The sequence below is a fragment of the Branchiostoma lanceolatum genome, chromosome 15 (genome assembly GCF_035083965.1).
Source record: "Branchiostoma lanceolatum isolate klBraLanc5 chromosome 15, klBraLanc5.hap2, whole genome shotgun sequence".
Taxonomy (NCBI): Eukaryota; Metazoa; Chordata; class Leptocardii; order Amphioxiformes; family Branchiostomatidae; genus Branchiostoma; species Branchiostoma lanceolatum.
In genome coordinates, this window is record NC_089736.1 from 10,092,478 (window position 1) to 10,112,694 (window position 20,217).

At 38.9% G+C, this 20,217-nt stretch overlaps 2 long non-coding RNA genes across 2 annotated transcripts; both read right to left on the reverse strand.

Moving 5' to 3' along the window:
* Positions 1–1,454: 1,454 nt before the first annotated feature.
* On the reverse strand, positions 1,455–3,810 carry LOC136449234 (uncharacterized). The gene is made up of 3 exons (XR_010758001.1): positions 3,699–3,810; positions 3,022–3,278; positions 1,455–1,993 (listed from the first exon to the last, which is right to left on the reverse strand). It is a non-coding gene; the product is annotated as an uncharacterized lncRNA (long non-coding RNA).
* Positions 3,811–13,128: 9,318 nt separating this feature from the next.
* Positions 13,129–16,320, reverse strand: LOC136420930 (uncharacterized). Its single transcript, XR_010753358.1, has 2 exons — positions 15,687–16,320; positions 13,129–14,790 (listed from the first exon to the last, which is right to left on the reverse strand). It is a non-coding gene; the product is annotated as an uncharacterized lncRNA (long non-coding RNA).
* Positions 16,321–20,217: the final 3,897 nt, after the last annotated feature.

Below are 20,217 nucleotides of genomic sequence, written 5' to 3' on the forward strand. Positions count from 1 at the left end.
TGAGTTTTTATCCCGAGGAATAGGGAAAGTGAGTTCAACATGCAGACCATAAGGAGACATTATGATAGATCCGACAAATGTACTGTAATTTTTATATTTCAAAACGTAATGCTAAGAAATTGTGCTTTACAATTTTATTTTGATTACGTGCTTGATTAACACTTTTTGATTGGTGTGATAAGTGCGCAAAAGATAATCCACATAATTGACGTACTAACATTTGATTTCAAAATGATACATGTTACGTATATTTGCACATATTTCACCAAGCACTGCATAAATATTAAATTCCACGTCTTTGTTTGCAACTCTTAAGCGATTTGAGGATTGCGAGTATTTGTATAAGGTGTCTGTACCTTGGGAATTCTAAACCGTCCACAAATGGTACTACAGACTAAACTGTTACATTCAGTAGAAGCATATGACAAGATCAGGAGCTAAACGAATCGGTGTCATTATGTAACATCAATCTGTAGCTGTCCAAAGATCGCATTTATCCTGTTCATATATTTAGGATTTATGGTATCATTACAACTCTAGCCCTTACACTGTAAAGTCTTGAAATATCATTTTGTCAGAGAAAAATATGATTTTCTACAGTGGCCTGCCCACGTTTGGGTCTGGGCGTACGTTCTACGAATCTAAATGTTCTGGAGAAAGAAAAATGGATGGATGGATGGGAGACTTTCATCCACTTCATTGACGAGAAAACATTCCCAAAATCACAGTCTCATTACAATTGTTGTGTACGCTTTTTCACCAGACTAATCATTGGAGGTGTTATTGACATGCCGTTGAGTTATTTCCCATATGTTGGACTAAACGTTAAAATATTGACAGTATATGATAGATTCGACTAATGTCCTGGTATTTTTATATTTTACATTTTTTACGGAATGCTTATTTCATCTTATTTTATTTTGTCCCTAACATTCTTAATTTGATTACGTGTTTATTTAGCACTCTACAAGCTGTTACAAGATCTCTGAGCTTCTTCATAGATCCTTAACATCCAAGATTGTTCCGTGATGCAGTATATCAGCTTTTTAAAAGGATATGTTCACATCAGATTGTAGCATCATATGTATTGTACTTGTAATCGAACCTCAATCATCTATTATTACCTCGTAATACCTCAATGAACGAATTAAAAAATGAAAATGATTTTGTGAAATCGCCAGAGGTTTTTGCAAACGGACAAATAAAAGTAGCCTTTCATACAAGTTCGCTAAATAAATAAATCAATTACATATAGATTGAAACAACAGCTATGTTGAAACGATTCTATTGAGATGACATATGAAGCAATGGCGGCACAAGCCGTTAGTTGACCTTTAGTCGTTGTGTACCTATATTCCTTATTGAAAAAAAACCCGGGTATTTCAGGAGATCCTCTGTACAAATCATGCTCATTGCAACATCAGTAGTATTGCCAGCATTGCAAACTCGGGAAACTCAAGTGTTTAGAACACTGTTAAAAAAAAAACAACTTTAATGACCGGAGTTGGTCCACGAAGGTTCTAAAACCTGATACAACGGCCTTTGTTGGTAAATATCGGTACCAAGATTAGAAACTTTTATTTATTTACTTATTCTTTGTATCAGGCCCTGTGCACATATACAAAACAACAAGGACAGTATGGAGACATCTACACATGCTGTTAACATTAAAGCACGGAATGTAATAACCTGCATGCAGCAGGCAATAGTAAGGCCAATGCCGGCTCAGTGAGAAAACCTCGGAATGGCATAGCACGTGGATTATGCTATTTCAGTTACAAAGAAAGCCACGAGAACTTCTTTACGCTTTTCCGTGGTATCAGAGTCTCTTAGACGCTTGACAGATGTACCTGTTCCTCTGACTGCATTCCTTATCGTCCCACATATGGCTGCTAGTGCGCTCTGATGACCAGTACTGTACGCACACTTTTGATGGTGACCACCAAGCTGACTTGAGGAAAGAAGATACCTCCGGCTCTCCTGGATGCCATGCCTAACCAAACAAAAGTTATTTTAATGCCAACAAAGCACCGTGGTCCAGTATCATCTTTAATCGGAATGCATCCTTTAAGATAACTCATTTCTAAGATGCAGGACTCAGAATATAAAGAATGAAATATGATATTTCTGAGAAAAGCCAACATTGTTACTGCTATTGGTAGCAGTAACAATAACGGTATTTTATACATTCTAATGCATAACTATTGTTTGATTAATTCAAGCGATTCTCAATGTTCTGCTGATGGTGCTATACCATCTGCCTACTAACACACAATTTTCTTCTACACATTGTATTGCCAATATCCTTTTTTGTACAAGTTCTGAAACTTGATTTTGGTCGAATAAATCTCCGTAAATACTTTATCAATTGCATTGTATCACATCCATGGGAGAACCACTTATTGCCCTTTTAAAGTGATTTTCTATTTATGATTCCCTGATTTTCTGTTTATGATTGCTGATTGTAGATGACCATTATACATATACTTATAGACCAGGGTGTACTGTAGTTCTGAACATACAATGTAGTTTGCCATTATACCAGTATTCTTTCACCGCCTAAGGAGTGAAGTGTAGTAACTTCCATGAAAATGGAGATATAGTTTTGGGCCTGTCTGACTGTGGGTGTTTTCGCAATTTGTGGTCAGCCTAATTTTTAAGAATCTCTAGATGGATTGTACTGACATTCGGTGGGTAGGTCCTGGGAAGAAGACCGTCGAGTTTGGGCCCCCTGGTGTGTGACATTGGTACTACAGCAGAACTACGGGTTTTTGTATCTTTTGTCTTTGACGTGGTATGGTCTTTTTTGGAGGCAGATAGCTTTTATCTATACGCAAAGGCACGTCGTGTGATCAAATTATGGACCAAGAAGCATTATATAATTAATGTCCATCTGTCAGTAACATTTAATGTCAGGATAACAGATGCGGGATTAAGATCATAAAAGGAAAGAAAATCTTGAAAAGGCGAATTCTGTATTTAGGTACCGCTGATTGTGTTTGACTCTATTAAATAACATACCGTGTAGTCATCTTTTATGCGAGACCCGTCTGCCCATACCCAGATTCTACGCGTCTGCCTCAGACCGATCCAGTAGACAAGATCTTTTGAAGACTTAATCATGCTTCTCAGAGCGACGTCTAATTCCTTCGACTTGGGCATGGCTAGTGAGGCCCCGTCTTTTTCACAGGCCGCCTGGGCGTCATTGTAGTTCTTTTTGTCATGATAAACCCGGAAACAATTTTGAGCACGTAGTTGGTAGCCACCTTGGCATGGAGCTGAAACAATCACATAGGAATTTGGTCATTATTTTTTTCTTAATGGACTTCTGCATCTATATTGTATAGCAGCTGTAACCGGCCCTTGGCCTGGCACACCAGTTTAGCAGCAATACAGCGGCAGCTGGTTATGTTACATCAAAAGTTGACAAGGTGCATGATCAATTTTCTGACTTCCAGATTGGTTATGACGTCAGGAAAAATTGCTCTCATGTAAGTCCTGGCAGCTTTTAATATTATAGAAAAAATACCCCTTTCGTTGCTTGCCAACAGTCAAACGATGCTATCCATTGATTTTGAGTACCAATTCTACCGTCTTACACTAAAGGAAAAATAAATCAACACATTAAGATAGTGACTGTACTTGAATGCAACAAAGATGAACACATTTCAATGGATGATAAGACACAAGATCCTCACCTTTGCAAGTGGGTACCTTGTCACTCCAAGTACCATCTGCCCTGCAACTGACGCTTGTCGCACCTACAAGTTTGTACCCATGGTTACAGTAGAATAGCATATATCCTTTGTAGGACTTCGTGTAACCATTGGCTAAAGACCTCAGTGTTGCGCATTGCACAGCTGAAACATGAAATCGAAAAAGATAACAATTATGATTATATGATAGAGAAAACGTATTCACTAGAAATGACAGCTCTGTGGAAGCTCATATCCCATCTTTCTATAGGGATATGAAGCTCGAGCTATTTATCTCATTTTTTCTTTAATTTAAAAAAGTATTTCAATCGAAAACCGTGAAAAACTACTTCACAAACGTATCAAATCATTCCACTATATGGCAATCTATAAATTTTCTTATTAGGTAATCATCTCATCAATTCACTGTATGGCAGTATATAAGTCTCTTATCAGTGAATTAATGGGATACCCCTAGGCCCTAATAGCAATTAATTCACAAAATGAATATGATAAACATTCAAGTCTGGATATGACGTTATCACAAACAACTGTGATAAAAACAAACAGATTTTACGAAAGATTCACTGAAGATACATATTAGTATATGGACAAATACGTGTCTGGTAGGGCTGCATCCTAAATTGTGAGATGTTTGACTTTTAGACTTAAAAAGGTTCTAATATACTCTCTATGAATTGTTGGTTCTAATAATACCACTATATTGGCAGATTCCCCGACCAGAACGTCTGTTATGCAGCGGTTTTTACACTATATGTTGTGTCTTGTAGTATATGGGAACATTTGCTCTGTAATTTCAGCTAATGTAATTAGACTTGAATAACCAACCTTTGCATGTTGGTGATCCTCCACTCCAAGTCCCATCAGACTGACAGGTGAGTGAAGAAGTACCGATCAGCTTGTATCCTGGGTCACACGTGAAGGTGGCCACGTCTCTGTAGGTGTTGGAGCCAGTCACAGCTCCGTGTGCTGGGGGTGTCAGCCTAGTACATGGTATAGCTGTATAGAGATACAAATGGCATCTTAAAGTTCTGAAGCCTTTTAAAGACTTATTAAAGACATGATTAAGGACCTTTTACTGACAGTAATCATCTGGTTGAATCCACTTTGGTTTAGTCTGAAGTGCACATACATAGTGTGATAAATACTATGAATAAATGTGAGGTCAAATAATGTGTGAGGAAGCAAACCCACCGACAATGTTGCTCAACTTGGGCATGGTCTTTCGTTTAAAAAAAACAATCAGGCAACAAGCGAAGCTGGTGTGTTACGCCTAATGGCGGATATACCGGCTTTTTAGATACAGATATAGAACTTGGCTAAGGTCTTTCGTTTTATCATAACACTTATATAGGCAACAAGGTATAATTCATGAAAAACATTTAAAAAATAAGTCTCTTTGGAATTCAAATACCTGAATCTGTTTGATCCTGATCACCAGTTTATATTCCCTCTTTCTGTGCTATATATTGGAGCTACAAAAAGATCAAAGCCTTACGCTTACCTTGGCAAGTAGGAACACTGCCACTCCATGTACCGTCTGCATGGCACCTGATTCCTGTCGCACCTACAAGATTGTACCCACGGTCACAGCTGAAGTACATCACTCCCTGGTAGGAGCGAGAACCACGCATACCACCGTTGACTGGAGGGGGCAGCGTCGGGCATTGTACAACTGAAATACAGATTTTAAACAAAGGACAAAGTTAACACCAAATACCTTTACCTTGGAAATCTTGAACTTAGCATGTAGTACCCAGAACATACAAAAATCATTTACTCTGATGTATTACAAATAGATAGGCATGTATACACTATGTGTTTCAAATCTTTGCTGAATAACCAACCTGTGCATGTTGGTGCTCCTCCACTCCAAGTCCCGTCAGACTGACAGGTGAGTGAAGAAGTACCGACCAGCTTGTATCCTGGGTCACACGTGAAGGTGACCACGTCTCTGTAGGTGTTGGAGCCAGTCATATCTCCGTGTTCTGGGGGTGTCAGCTTGGTACACTGTACAACTGTTCAGAGAAATACAAAATGACATCCTCAAGTTATAATCAACGACATTAACATAATTTCTGAACTTTTTGATTATGACGGAATATTCTGGAAAAAGTGAGGTCAAACATTTTGTGAGGGAGCAAAATTAGCCCTCCGGACACCAGTTTATATACACAGAAGCTACAAAAGATCAAAGCCTTCCATGTACCTTGGCAAGTAGGAACACTGTCACTCCATGTACCGTCTGCCCCGCACCTGAGGCCTCTCGCACCTACAAGATTGTACCCACGGTCACAGGTAAAGTACATCACTCCCTGGTAGGAGCGAGAACCACGCATGTTACCATTAACTGGAGGTGTCAGCGTCGGACATTGTACAACTGAAACGAAGAAAATATAAATATCAAATAATTTCATCAGTGAAGAAACACAGGAAAACCCTAATCTTATGAAATTACGGTATAGCACCCATAATATAAAATAAACATTTTACTCTAAAAAATACAAAATATATAGGCAAGTATACAGTATTTGTTTCATTTATTGGCAATTGACTTCTGCTCTTCTGTAAAATGTACCTGTGCATGTTGATGTTCCTCCACTCCAAGTCCCGCCAGGCTGACAGGTGAGTGAAGAAGTACCGACCAGCTTGTATCCTGGGTCACACGTGAAGGTGGCCACGTCTTTGTAGGAGTTGGAGCCAGTCACAGCTCCGTGTGATGGGGGTCTCAGCTTTGTACACTTTACAGCTGTGCAGAGAAATACAAAATGACATCCTGAAGTTATAAAACATTCGACGATAAGAACATCATTTCTGAACTTTTTGATTGAAAACACAGTACCCATGGTATACAAAATTTATGTACATGTACTCTGATTTCTGTACGAAATATATAGACATGAAATTAACTACTTTATTTCTTATTTTTCTGAATAAAATACCTTCGCATGTTGGTGCTCCTCCACTCCAAGTCCCGTCAGACTGACAGGTGAGTGAAGAAGTGCCGACCAGCTTGTATCCTGGGTCACACGTGAAGGTGGCCACGTCTGTGTAGGAGTTGGAGCCAGTTATGGCCCCATTTGCTGGGGGTGTCAGATTCGAACACTGAAGTATGGTTGTCATCTTTGGAGGAGTGATTGTCACCTGTGACAGTGTAGATGTCACCTTTGGTAGTTCAGTTGGCACCCCTGGCAGTGTGGTTGCTCCCCGTGGCAGTTTAGGTGTTGTAACAACATCATTTTTGGTGGTCTGTTGAGGTAAAACAAATGTAGTTGCTGCTGGTACGCTTCAAGTGCTGACAATGTAAAGTTGCTACTTCTTCTACTTAGATCTTCTACAAAAGATCACATCTTCTTAGAATTTACTTACTTGAGTTGCAGTAATCAGCATAAACTCAGCTGTTGTTGCTGTTCCGACTGAAGGGAGAAACATGTTGGTTGCCAGATGCAGTCCGATTGCAGATGTGTTGCTATTTGTTACAACAACGGCTGGATTTGTCAGAATGACTGGTGGGTAGGCTGTAGTCATGTTTGTAGTTGTCCCAGGCTTAGATTGTGTCCAATTTGCCATCACAAAGGGCTATCAAAAATAGAGGTGAATCACATGCCATATGAAGCGTGATGAGCAAAGTAACATGTGTTATCATTATTCTTTAGGCGAAATGAAATATAAGATGCATACTATTGAGTTATAATGACTGTTGATACAAAACTACAATTGACATTTGGAATCTAATGTAGAAGGCTAACTTTGTGTATGTCAGCTTGTCCTCCCATTGTGGCAGTGAGATGTTGGAAAAAAACACCTCCTGTGCCGAAGAACACGGTCACTACAACAGCGATGATGATGTACACCTTTGAACGGTGAAACGCCATCTTGCAGCTTGTAGAAAACCCACAAATGTTTGTTGTGTCATTTGTATCTGTGGAAAATCAATACATGTCATATTATCGTTTTTAGATTACATAATGTATGTTAATTGCATCTTTTAGACGTTACAAAGATCTACGGAACTAACAAGAGGTTCACGCCTAGCTAATATACTATATATGTATGTATGTATTTACCATTTTTGGACGTCTTTTATCATGTATTTTTCTTCTTCGTTATTATGTGCTTAACCTTATTGAGTTGAGGACTTCAAGCATGGTACGTAAGACGTAAACACGACTATTACATTTGATCCACTCACACTGGTGTATGGAGGGAAATGGGCATTGTTCATCATTTTGTGGATTGAAACAATCAATTAGAAAGCAGCAATCATTTGGCACGTCCATTTTAAATTGCATATGCCAGATAATATTAATTTTGTTCTATCTATGCCTTGAACTGTACCATATACAATGATATGCACCACCTCAAAGAAACTGATAGGATTTATCAAATGATTTCTATTACGTAGTGTTAATTTCAAAACAGTAACCAGGATAAGAATCAACACATCCAGCATACTTATTCATTAGATAATAGAAAAATGCTTCTCACTCCAATGCTCTTTTAAAATTACTTCTAAAGTTAATTTTTGAGGTAATAAGGGTGTATCATCAACTATCCTTACCTTGTCGTAAAGCACCAGGTACATACATTCCATTGTGAAGGACGCCAGGGATGTTGCAGTCTGTAGTTTTGGGGATGGAGTCGTTTGTTCCTGTGTCATCTGGTTGCTGCCGTAGGTTGTTGACATCATCTCTGTCGATATAGTTGTACATGTGGCTGTCCCTGTTGTTACTAGTAGGTTGGTGCTGGCTGTCTGTAGAAGCAAATAGCAAAATGATATAAGAAGCATTCAATACTTCCTGCACATTTGATGGATGGATCCTAATGGCATTCCGCCACCCTATGTTAATGTTATTATTGGTACGGTCCGATGACCTATGATGTCACGAGGTCACCCTCGTGGTATCCCTTGTTCGCCATCTTGCCGTTCCATTGAGATGTCACAATAAAACTCGCCTCCTCATAATCGCGCTCGTTGTGTCTTTGAGTCGTCGCGTACGCGTTATACAGTAAGTAATGATAAGTGATAAGCGGGTAGTTGTGGCCAAAACTAAAGACACGTTTTAATTTGAAAAAAAAACTCCCTTAATAACAATGGACGCTACGTGGGTTCCCTGTCTCACCATGACCCTCTGATCTTTATATTCTGAAAATTGTGTGTGATTGAACAGGATACATTTAGTTTGAGCATATAAAATTGGACTTCTTGGAGGATACACCTGGAAAGCAAGGGGCCAGTCAAATGCGTATGGGGCTAATACTCACCAAATGTGTCAGTAATAGAGTGTATCCTACCTGAAATGACGTCTTGTTTTGGAATTGGTGGCAACGGGCGACGAGCTTTGTTGGGTCCACTCTGGTCCATCTGACACGGCTCTTTTTCTGTTGTGGTCATCGTTGGCAAAGAACCTGAAGGACAAGGGCAGTGGAGGTAATTTAATCATCAATTTGATCAAATCACGAGTTGCTCCGTCTCTTCAACTCAAAAGGTATGTATGACCGAATGGATATCAAACAAAAAGGTTTTTGCTTGATGCAATTAATTGAATTCAGTAGTGAAATTTAAGTCACGTAAAAATGATGGCTTGAGGTAAATTCGTAGGATGCTGAAGAATGATTATGAGGAGCCAAGACTTGTTTTGGTGAAAACGTAGTTGAAACAGGTTGATTTTTATACTAAGCTATTTTTAAAACTTCGTTGTTTTCTCTGATCTGACCTCTTGCCATGACACATCGGATAGATGTTGCATATGTCAGTTAAACTGTTAGGTTTTAGGCAATCATTATGTATAGGAATACGCAATAACTAATAATGTTAGGTGGGTTCCTTGTTCCGCGCGCCATGACCTTACTTCGCTGTTCGTGCATTCGTTAACACACACACTTTTCTGTATATGGAAAGGCACAGTTGTCGCATGGAGATGTTGATGTTATCGTTCTCATTCGTGTTGTTTGCTAGACCAAGTACAGGTGACATTCCTACACAACAAAGCCCTACAAAGATATGTCTGTCTTTCGGATTTAGAAGGATATGTTTTTTTCCTACGAAACATCAACGGTGATCAGTTGTGCAAAGTATCCCAAATATGCACAACTGAAGTCACATCATCTGGCTAGCACCTGTGACCAACTGTCCCAGTTTATAGGACTAATGCTCCAGAGGGCCTGCAAGGTTCCCTTTCTACCGTTTCAACTCCTGAAGTACGCACGCCTGAGGAATCGACGACCAGTATGCACGCCCGTGGGCGGAAGAAAGGTCCTATTACAATTCTTGTGGACTAAACTCACAAGTACACCAACAGTCTCCGCGCTTGTGGCGTCGCCAAAAATTTCTAACGAGAAAAAAAAGCGTAATTGGAAGCCAAACTTATCCTGGCAGAAGTATAATCAAACTGTTAAACAAATTTAAGGCATAGGGGGCTAATACTAGTATCGTAGACCGGAATATAAGAGGAAAGTCTAGTCTACTATATTCATCCATAGCACAGTGTATATCCTACCTTTACAAACGTCCTCCAATGGAATTGGTGGCAACGGGCGATTAGCTTTGTTGTGTCCACTGTTCGCCCTCTGACACGACCCTTTTTTAGTTGTGCTAATCGTCGACAAAGCACCTAGAGCAAGTACAGATACGAATTTTACTAGAATATTGGACAAAGATCTATTTGGGAGGAATGTCTGTAGCTGGAACAGGCACTGTATGAAGATTGGTATGGTTTTATATCATACCATAATCTAGAGATGGGCGAAGCAGTTCAAATGAGCACCACAATTGATGAACTGAAATGTATTCAGTATACCCACATAAAAACTGTATATAGACAAACTTACTGTTATCACAATATTTGTTACAAAAATATCAATCCACTTTGTGGTTGAAATCATATGACAATTCCCAGAACGAAACGTACCTCTGACATCTGCCTGCTGTAATGCACCAGTCGCGTACATCTTGTTGTGAACCAAGCCATCGACTTTCTGGCCCACAGTTTCTGGGAGACTGTCTGCCCCGATACCGGATGGTTGTTCTTCATGTTTGCGTTGTTTACCGGTCTGCCGTAGCTTGTTGATCTCATCTTTGTCTATGTAATGGTACGTGTGGGTGCCAGCATATTCTGAGTCCACACTGCTAGCAGGGGGCGTGAACTCTGTACCTGTGAAAAGTTCCAAAAAAGTCTTATTAAACAGGAAACACTTAGTACGAGTAGAGTCGAATCCAAGTCAACGAGAGGGGTTTTAAATGATATTTGTAATGATTTTGCATTATCTTGAATAAAATAATATCTAAGTGACAATATTTTTAAAGTTTTCAAAAAGACTGAATATGAAATTTGAATTATTCGAATTCAACTACATAGTTTGGAAACATTTTGAAAGTGACTGCACAAAAATCTCTTTATTTACAATAATTTCTAAATTTCTATGTAATTCATTCACTTTTAGAAGTATTGACAAATAAGGTAAAAATTGTAACAAATGGTGCTAATCTGTCTCTTCTGTCTGCTTCTGTACATCTTAAGATTTCACTGCAGGACACTGGTGGGTCCTTTGTGGAGAGTCGTCAATGCATTACACCCAAAGAATTCTTCCCTATACACAAGGACGTGTGAATTACTTTCTGCCCATACCACTGACTCATTTATATTAATGTTACAAATAATAATGCTAAGGTATGGTAAAAAAGGTAAATAATGGTAGAATGCTGTTACAAATATTTTCAAACTGTTAGATATAGCATATTCCACATCATGAATTTTTATAAAGTTTTAGCCTTAAACCGGGGAAATATTTATAATGTTGACGTCATAATTCAAAATATTTCCAAAGTATTAACTCTCTTACACAAATAATTACAATAATTTGAATACATTTGTAAATGATGACAATAACAACCATCTCGAAATAGCCTCTATATCAGTTTCTCACATGTTGATGGGGTGGAGGTCACGGCGCGGGCACATTTGTAGTAGGTCGTCGTGCAATTTTGTTTTCGTAGAATGTTTAAACAAGCTGTGACAAAACCTAGTTGAACCATCGACAAGAATCTAACACATCCTTTTCCGTAACACGCTTGATTTTGCAGGACCCAAGCACGATCATATCCCAATTAAGAATGCCCTTAGGTTGCGATCGTGCGACGGTTGCACGGCGCAAAGTATATGACCTGACTCGACCGGTAGGCCTGATTGGGATTACCAAACGTTCGAAGTTAAAATGGCAGAAATATTATAGATTAATCGGACAGAAATAATATTTTCATCAAATGTATCAGTAGTAGAATGTATCCTACCTGTAGTGACGTCTTGGAATGGAAGTGGTGGCAACGGGCGACGAGCTTTGTTGTGTCCACTTTGCGCCATCTCATGCGGCTCTTTTCCGTTGTGCTCATCGTCAGCAAAACAACGTAAGGGCAAGGACTATGGAGGTCGCGTGATCCATACACGAGCTGCGCAGTCTCTTCAACTCAAAATGTTATGTATTACCAAATGGATATCAAACAAAGGGTTTTTGCTTTGAATAATTGAGTTTAAATTCTGCGGTGAAAAGACACATATGGCTGTGGCTTGAAATAAGTTCTTAAAACGCTGAAAAACGATTATGAGAGACTGACACTATTCTGGTATAACAACACCTGAAACATGTAGCTGTTGATATTTATACCAAGCGTTGGTAAATCAAATATATACGTCTTACAGAGAATATTCAGGTAAAACATGATGACTAATATATAATACGATTTGCAATGCAATCAACAAAGGGAATACAATGTGATTAGTCTGTGTTACAGGGAGAAACATCGCCCACTGGTAGATGTGGGTGTTTGTAAAAACATCGTAAAAATGTGCTTATTAATTTTTTGGTTGGGCTGAAATTCTCTTTGAAGAAATCAATGCATTTGCAACGATATCAAAGCACAAAATCCATCTATTGTCATGGTAGATAGGAGTCATCATTCTCTGTTATTGCCATGCCAGTAATGCTGAAATGTGATGTAGACATGCCTCGGTGCTTCAGGGCAGAAATTGAGATGCCGGCATTTCCCCATTTCTATGCAATATGCCCAACTTCACGTGTGCCGAATGTTGTGCGTTTATAAAATCTGTAAAATTGGGTTGAGTTTTCTATTTTCTATTCTGATGATACAATCCTCTGCAAATGTTTTTAGTCAAGTCAAAATAGCGCTAAATTCTACAATAAGGAATTTGACGTCGTTGGGAATGTACCTCTCATGTTCGAACAACCTATTAGACTTACAGCTGATAGCCTTATGCGTATCATTATTAATAACTGTTCAATTTCATTTATTTTTGCCTTTGGCGAACCGTTTCTCAAGAAGTACGGAAAAGTGTTGAACTTGTAGATCACAAGGAAACGAAACATATCAACACATTGATAGATCCGACGAATGCTCTGGTATTTTGACATTTTATTACGAAATGCTAAATTCTTTGTCCTTATAATTTTCACTTTGAATAACACTGCTTGAATAACACTTTTTAAAGTGATATTATAATGATAATTACACAGCATGATATGATAATAAATAGTCATGATGATAGTTACGTAATATCACACATGATTTATTAAAATTTATTGTAACACAAGTACATGTTACAAACATGACCATGTCATCTTCTATTAAGCACTGATCGTTTAGATTTTGGAGGTTGTAAAAAAAAAGTATTTCACGTCAGTGCTGGTAACGCTTCAGCAAATTGTGTGGATTTCGTGTGTATGACCTCTAAATGTTACTTGTGATATATCATCTTGTTTATAGTGGCCTGGGGCATAGGCAAATCTAACACGTCCACAAATAGTACCGCAGTAGGACATAAGGTAATTTAGTATGACTATAGGAACAAGAAGAATCAGTGTTATTAAATGACAATAATATATCAAGACATTAAATTTATGCTGTTTTTCTTTAGAGTTTACTGTTACAACTTACAGCAACTAGCCTTTATAATGTATAGTATTTGACATTATTCATTTCCCTACAATGGCTTGTATACGTTTGTTTTGGGCGTACATTCTTATGAATTTTAATGCTCTGGAGAAAGAACGAGAGAAAACGTTCCCAAATCACAGTCTCATTATAATTGTTGTGTACGCTTTTTAACTAATCATTGGAAGGTGTAATTGACATGCCAACGTTCAGTCGACTCCCTTAAGTAATGGAATTAACACTAAAACATCCATAGCACATAATAGATTCGAATAAAGTCCTGGTGTTTTTATATTCTATTACGTAAAGCTAATTTCATATTCATATTCTTACTTTGGTTACGTGCTTGCTTAATGCTCTATAAGCTGTTACAATATCTCTGAGCTTCTCCATAGATCATTAACATCCAAGATTGTTCCGTGAAGCTGTATAACAGCTTTTTTTAATGAATATTTTCACATTTACTTGTAGCACCATATGTATAGTACGTGTAAGCGAACCTTAATCATTTGCCTCACTGAATACATGAAACGTGCATGTAGCAACAGACTGAGTCTGCAGGAAGAAATGATGGTTTACTCTTTTTCCAGATTGGTGTCATGTAAATCTTTCCGAAGAAAAACCGCAACGAATAAAGGTCAACTAGCGTTCTCATTCATGAGTTTTTTCTTCCCATAGGCTTCCATGTTATATTGCGTGCTTTACATCGGCGCCTTAAGCTTCGTAATGAGATTAAAGGAAATGAACCAATGTCATTCATTCTATGTTGAGCACATTTACCCTTCATTATATGCATGTTAAAAATTGCCAACAAATTTACTATACATGCAATCTCTGTTTATGGCAATTACAATCTCCGTATCAAGCTTACAAACAACCTCTTAGCCCGTACATTCTAAAGTGCTGCAGAACAATTCTCGCTTTTTCCAAAAACTCGAGAAAGACTTTTCACGCTGTTCCGTGGAATGGAGAAGCCTGACAGATGTACCTGTTGCTGTTGTAGCATTCATAATCGTCCCACATATGGGTACCAGGGGACTTTGACCAGTACTGTACGCACTGTTGGGATATTGACCACCATGCTGACTCGGTAGAAGAATGTGACTTTGGCTCTCCTGGGTTCCATCCCTAACAGAATGTCAAGAACTGAGAAACATGACCCAATTATCTTTAATCTGAGTGCACATTTCTCTGCAATCCATTTCCAAGATGCAGTACTCAGAATATCACTCCAATATTTCTGAGACATAACAACATAAATACCAGTAGCAGAAACAATGCAGGTGATGACTATTACGCAAAACTGTCTTATTGTTGTGTTTGTGTCTGCCTCTCTGTGTGCTTTTGTGTTTCAGCATATTTGTGGGCAGTATAACGTAAGAACCTCTAAATGGATTGTGATATTTGGTGTGTGGGTAGGTGTTGGGAAGACGTCAATGTCAATTTTGGGCCGCCTGGCAGTTTTCTTTTGTACTGCAGCAGAATTTTGAAGTGCCATAATTCCTCAGTAGTAAATGATGGGAATGTCATACTTGTGACATGTGGAAGCTACTGAAATGCAGGGCTCTGCATACATCATGTAAATTGGAAGTCATTTGCATAATTTATGATAAAATTGGAACATTGATTTTGCCAACAGAAAGGCTTTTCTCACATGATGGAGATATGATTGATGAAATCTAAGTTTCCGAAATTCTAGTGTTGAGTGTAGATGACCGTAAATGTATGTACTACAAGTTGTGTTGTAGCTGTGAACATGGTACCATGATACCAACTGTACCTTCATTGCCTTAACCTCCTACGGAGTTATGTATTGTTTTTATTGTGTTTGTCCGTTAGGGTAGTTATACACAAAGGCACGTAGCGTGACAAAAAACAATGATCAAAGGACAGTATATGATATTAATGTGTCAACAGAGTAAGGTCATCAAGGAAAGACAACATTGAAGAGGGTAAATTCTGCTTTTAGGGAATAATGATTGAGATGACTCCAAACCAACAGCACACAGTTCGTGTTAACATACCTTGTAGTCATCCTTTTTTATGTGAGACCCGTCAGCCCATTGCCAGGTTGTTCTGAAGGGACCGCCTTGTTTCAAACCGATCCAGTAGTCATTATGTTTTGGAAAAGCCTTAAGAAGGTTTCTCAGAGCGACATCCAGTTCCCTAGTTTTGGGCATGGCCAGTACGGCTCCGTCTTTCTCACAGACCGCCTGGGCGCCATTGTAGTTCATTTTGTTATGATAAACCCGGAAACAACTATGGGCAATCAGTTGGTAGCCATATTTGCATTCAGCTGAAACAGTCACATAGAACTTTGGTCATAATTTATTCTTATTTGACATGGATTACAAAATGTTTGGCTTAACCCCACAGTAGAAGTTCATTCATTCTATCAAAGCTCATATGCCACATTTCTTTGGGATATAATATATTCACAAACAGAGTCACAGATAAGAGTATATAAACCAAATTATGTGTCAGGTACCGTAGGGCTGCATCCTAAATTCTGGGACGTTCTACTTTTAGGCCTGAAAAAGGTATGATTTATTCTCTACGAATTGTGGGTTCTAATTATACTACTATGTTGGTAAATTCCCGGGCCAGAGTGTCTGTCAGACAGCAGTTATAACATTATATGTTGTATTTGGTGACATATGCATGGGAACAGGCGAGCTATTTGGTCTGTAATTTCAGCTAATGTAATTAAATCTGTATAACCTACCTTCGCATGTTGGTGATCCTCCACTCCAAGTCCCGTCAGACTGACAGGTGAGTGTAGAAGTACCGACCAGCTTGTATCCCGGGTCACACGTGAAGGTGACCACGTCTCTGTAGGTGTTGGAGCCAGTCACGGCACCTTGTGCTGGGGGTCTCAGTCTGGCGCATCGTACAGCTGTATAGAGATACAAATGACATCATCAAGTTATGAAGCCTTTCAAAGGCATTTACATTATTTCTGAACATTTTACGGACAGAAATCATCTGGTTTAGTCTCAAATTCTCATCAGATAATCAGATGAATACTTTGTACAACTCTGGAAAATGTGAGGTCAAACGATGTGTAGAGGAAGTTATTAGAAATATGTTTTTTAGAATCCAAATGCCGGAATCCGTTTGATCACTTCTTCCTTACATCATAAGCTATCTGCCACCACACAATCAATACCATAGCACGTCCAGGTCAAAAGATACAAAAAACGGAAGTTCTGCTGCATTACCAAGGCCAGTTACTCTGATATACACGAAATAGATAGGCATGTAAATATTACCTGTGCATGTTGGTGATCCTCCACTCCAAGTCCCGTCAGACTGACAGGTGAGTGAAGAAGTACCGACCAGCTTGTATCCTGGGTCACATGTGAAGGTGGCCACGTCTCTGTAGGAGTTGGAGCCAGTCACAGTACCGTGTGATGGGGGTGTCAGCTTAGAACACTGCAGTACGGTTGTCATCTTTGGAGGCGAGGTTGTCACTTGTGGCTGTGTTGATGTAACTTGTGGCAGTGTAGTTGTCCTCTGTGGCAGTGCAGTTGTCCTCTGTGGCAGTGTAGTTGTCCTCTGTGGCAGTGTAGTTGTCACCTGTGGCAGTGTAGTTGTTGCCTGTGGCAGTGTGGCTGTCACCTGTTGCAGTGTGGTTGTCATCTGTGACAGTGCAGTTGTCGCTTGTGGCAGTGTAGTTTTCGCCTGTGGCAGTGTAGTTGTCACCTGTAGCAGTGAAGTTGTCATCTGTGGCAGTGTAGTTGTCGCCTGTGGCAGTGTGGCTGTCACCTGTTGCAGTGTGGTTGTCATCTGTGACAGTGTGGTTGTCGCCTGTGGCAGTGTGGTTGTCACCTGTTGCAGTGTAGTTGTCACCTGTGGCAGTGTAGTTGTCACCTGTGGCAGTGTGGTTGTCATCTGTGACAGTGTGGTTGTCGCCTGTGGCAGTGTGGTTGTCACCTGTTGCAGTGTAGTTGTCACCTGTGGCAGTGTAGTTGTCACCTGTGGCAGTGTAGTTGTCATCTGTGACAGTGTGGTTGTCGCCTGTGGCAGTGTGGTTGTCACCTGTTGCAGTGTGGTTGTCACCTGTGGCAGTGTGGTTGTCACCTGTGGCTGTGTAGTTGTCGCCTGTGGCAGTGTAGTTGTCACCTGTGGCAGTGTGGTTGTCACCTGTGACGGTGTAGATGTCCTCTTTGGTGGTTCAATTGTCACCCCTAGCAACACAGTTGTCACCTGTGGCAGTTTAGTTGTTACAACATCATGACTGGTGGTCTGTTGACAGAGGTAAACCAAATGTGATAATGATGCTGGTATACTTGAAAACAGAACATAATCTGAAGGTACTACGTCTCTACTTACTCAAAGATACAAAATGATGTTTATACATGTACTTAGATTTTACTTACTTGAGTTGCAGTAATCAGCATGAACTCAGATGTTGTTGCTGTTCCGATTGAAGGAGGAAACATGCTGGTTGCCAGATGGAGTCTGGTTGCAGATGTGTGGGTATTTGTTACACCAACGGCTGGATTTGTCAGAGTGACTGGGTTGTAGGTTGCAGTCACGTTGGTAGTTGTTCCAGGCTTCGGTGGTGTCCAATTGGCCATCACAAAGGGCTATCAAGAATAGAGGCAAGTCGCATTTTATTTGAAGCGTGATTATTAATGATGAGCAAAGTAACATGTGTTATTATCATTATTATTTAGGCCATATTGATATATGACATATTTTCCTGGTTGTGAGTCCCTTTAAAGTTACTGTAATGATCTAAGCAAGAGGGCTGGACAAGCTGGATTATGATTTGGAGTACTATTCTCATCCTTGTCATTATTTATTTACCATTTTTATCATTATCGTTATTATTTTCATTATCATCATCATCATTATACATTGTACGTTATTTTTTTGCTTGTATACCACTGTATGTACATGCATGGCTTATTTGATTTTATTTGCAATATATTTTATATTTTTTTGTTTTATACTGCAAAGCAGTGTCAATCACTAAGCTGGGCAACCCTGGATAAAGATGACAGAAAATGAATAAATCTGAATATATTAACTGCCTGCATGAATCAATCTGAAATAAACTTTCCTACAAAATTTGTATTATTGTAAAGAATCAAAATTAAACAATAGCCTTCCTTTCTAAGATAGATCTTCATTTTTTGAACAGCATTTGTTACTTGGGTAGAGAAGATCATTAACTGATATACATTATGCAAATGAGGTCATTATTTGCATAATCAATGAGAAACCTTTTCAATACGTCAGCTGTCAAGGTTGACATTATTTGACGAAGGTATGAGGTCCTGGATCTCTAGTTTGTACATCTGAGAACCAACAGCATACATTTGTTTGATGTTATGATGTTATTTGCTTGAAATGTAAAAGTTCTGAAAGTTTCATCAATTTCAATGACTTGTCTCACAAATTCTTATACTTATATTTAAGATATATTAGATGATTTTGACTGTGGATACAAAACTAACATCACGAATGACTTTTTGAATGTAATGTTGAATACTAACCGTGTGTATGTCAGCTTGTCCTCCTGGTGCGGCTGTGAGATGAACGATGATACCAGCTCCTGTGCCTAGAAAGACAACCGCTGCAATAGCGATGATGATGACAAGACGGGAACGGTCAAAAACCACCTTGCAGCGTGAAGAGAACCCACAAATACTTGCCGTATCATTTGTATCTGTGAAGATCAGTATATTTCATATTAAATCTTTCAAATATATCATTTATGTTGATTGATGCTATCAAACTTTGCAATGATTAACAGGACTAAGAAGAGATTCTGCTTTCAGAATTTCACTGGTAGACCTATATGTATACATGTATACATTGTTAAGCATCAACTATTTGGGTTGTCCTTTATCGTATCTACATGTTATGAAATAATGTTAAACCTTTCCTACTTTTTAATGTTAATGGCGAGGCATGGGCATTGTTTAACATTTCGTGAATTGAAACATCAATTAAAAAGCAGCAATTGTTTGTCACGTCCATTTTGAATTGCATATGCACTTTGTTTTCAAGATGCTTTCTACCATATACAATGATATACATCGCCTCAAGGAAACTACTGACATATCAAATGATTTCTATTAGGTATTTTATTGTTTAAACTGTAACCATACATCTTCATGTATTTCGATACAATTCAATGCATCCAGCATACTTAACACAAAACGTTCATTAGATAAACCGCATGTATTGACTCTCATTCCAATGCTATTCAAAAACTACTAAACCGCACTTTATTTGGTAATAATAAATATCACTAAAGGGTGTATCATTAGCTGTCTTTACCTTGTCGTAAGGCACCAGGTACATATATCCCGTTGTAAACAAGGCCAGAAATGTTACAATCTGTAGTTTTGGGGAGTGAGTCGTCTGTCCCTTTGTCAGCTGGTTGCTGCCGTAGGTTGTTGACGTCATCCTTGTCGATAAAGATGTACATGTGGCTGTCTCTATTGTCATGAATGTCTGAAGAAGCAAACAGCAGAAATAAAATAAGGAGCATACAACAATACGCCCTGCACATTTGGTGATTGGAGTGGAGGTTAC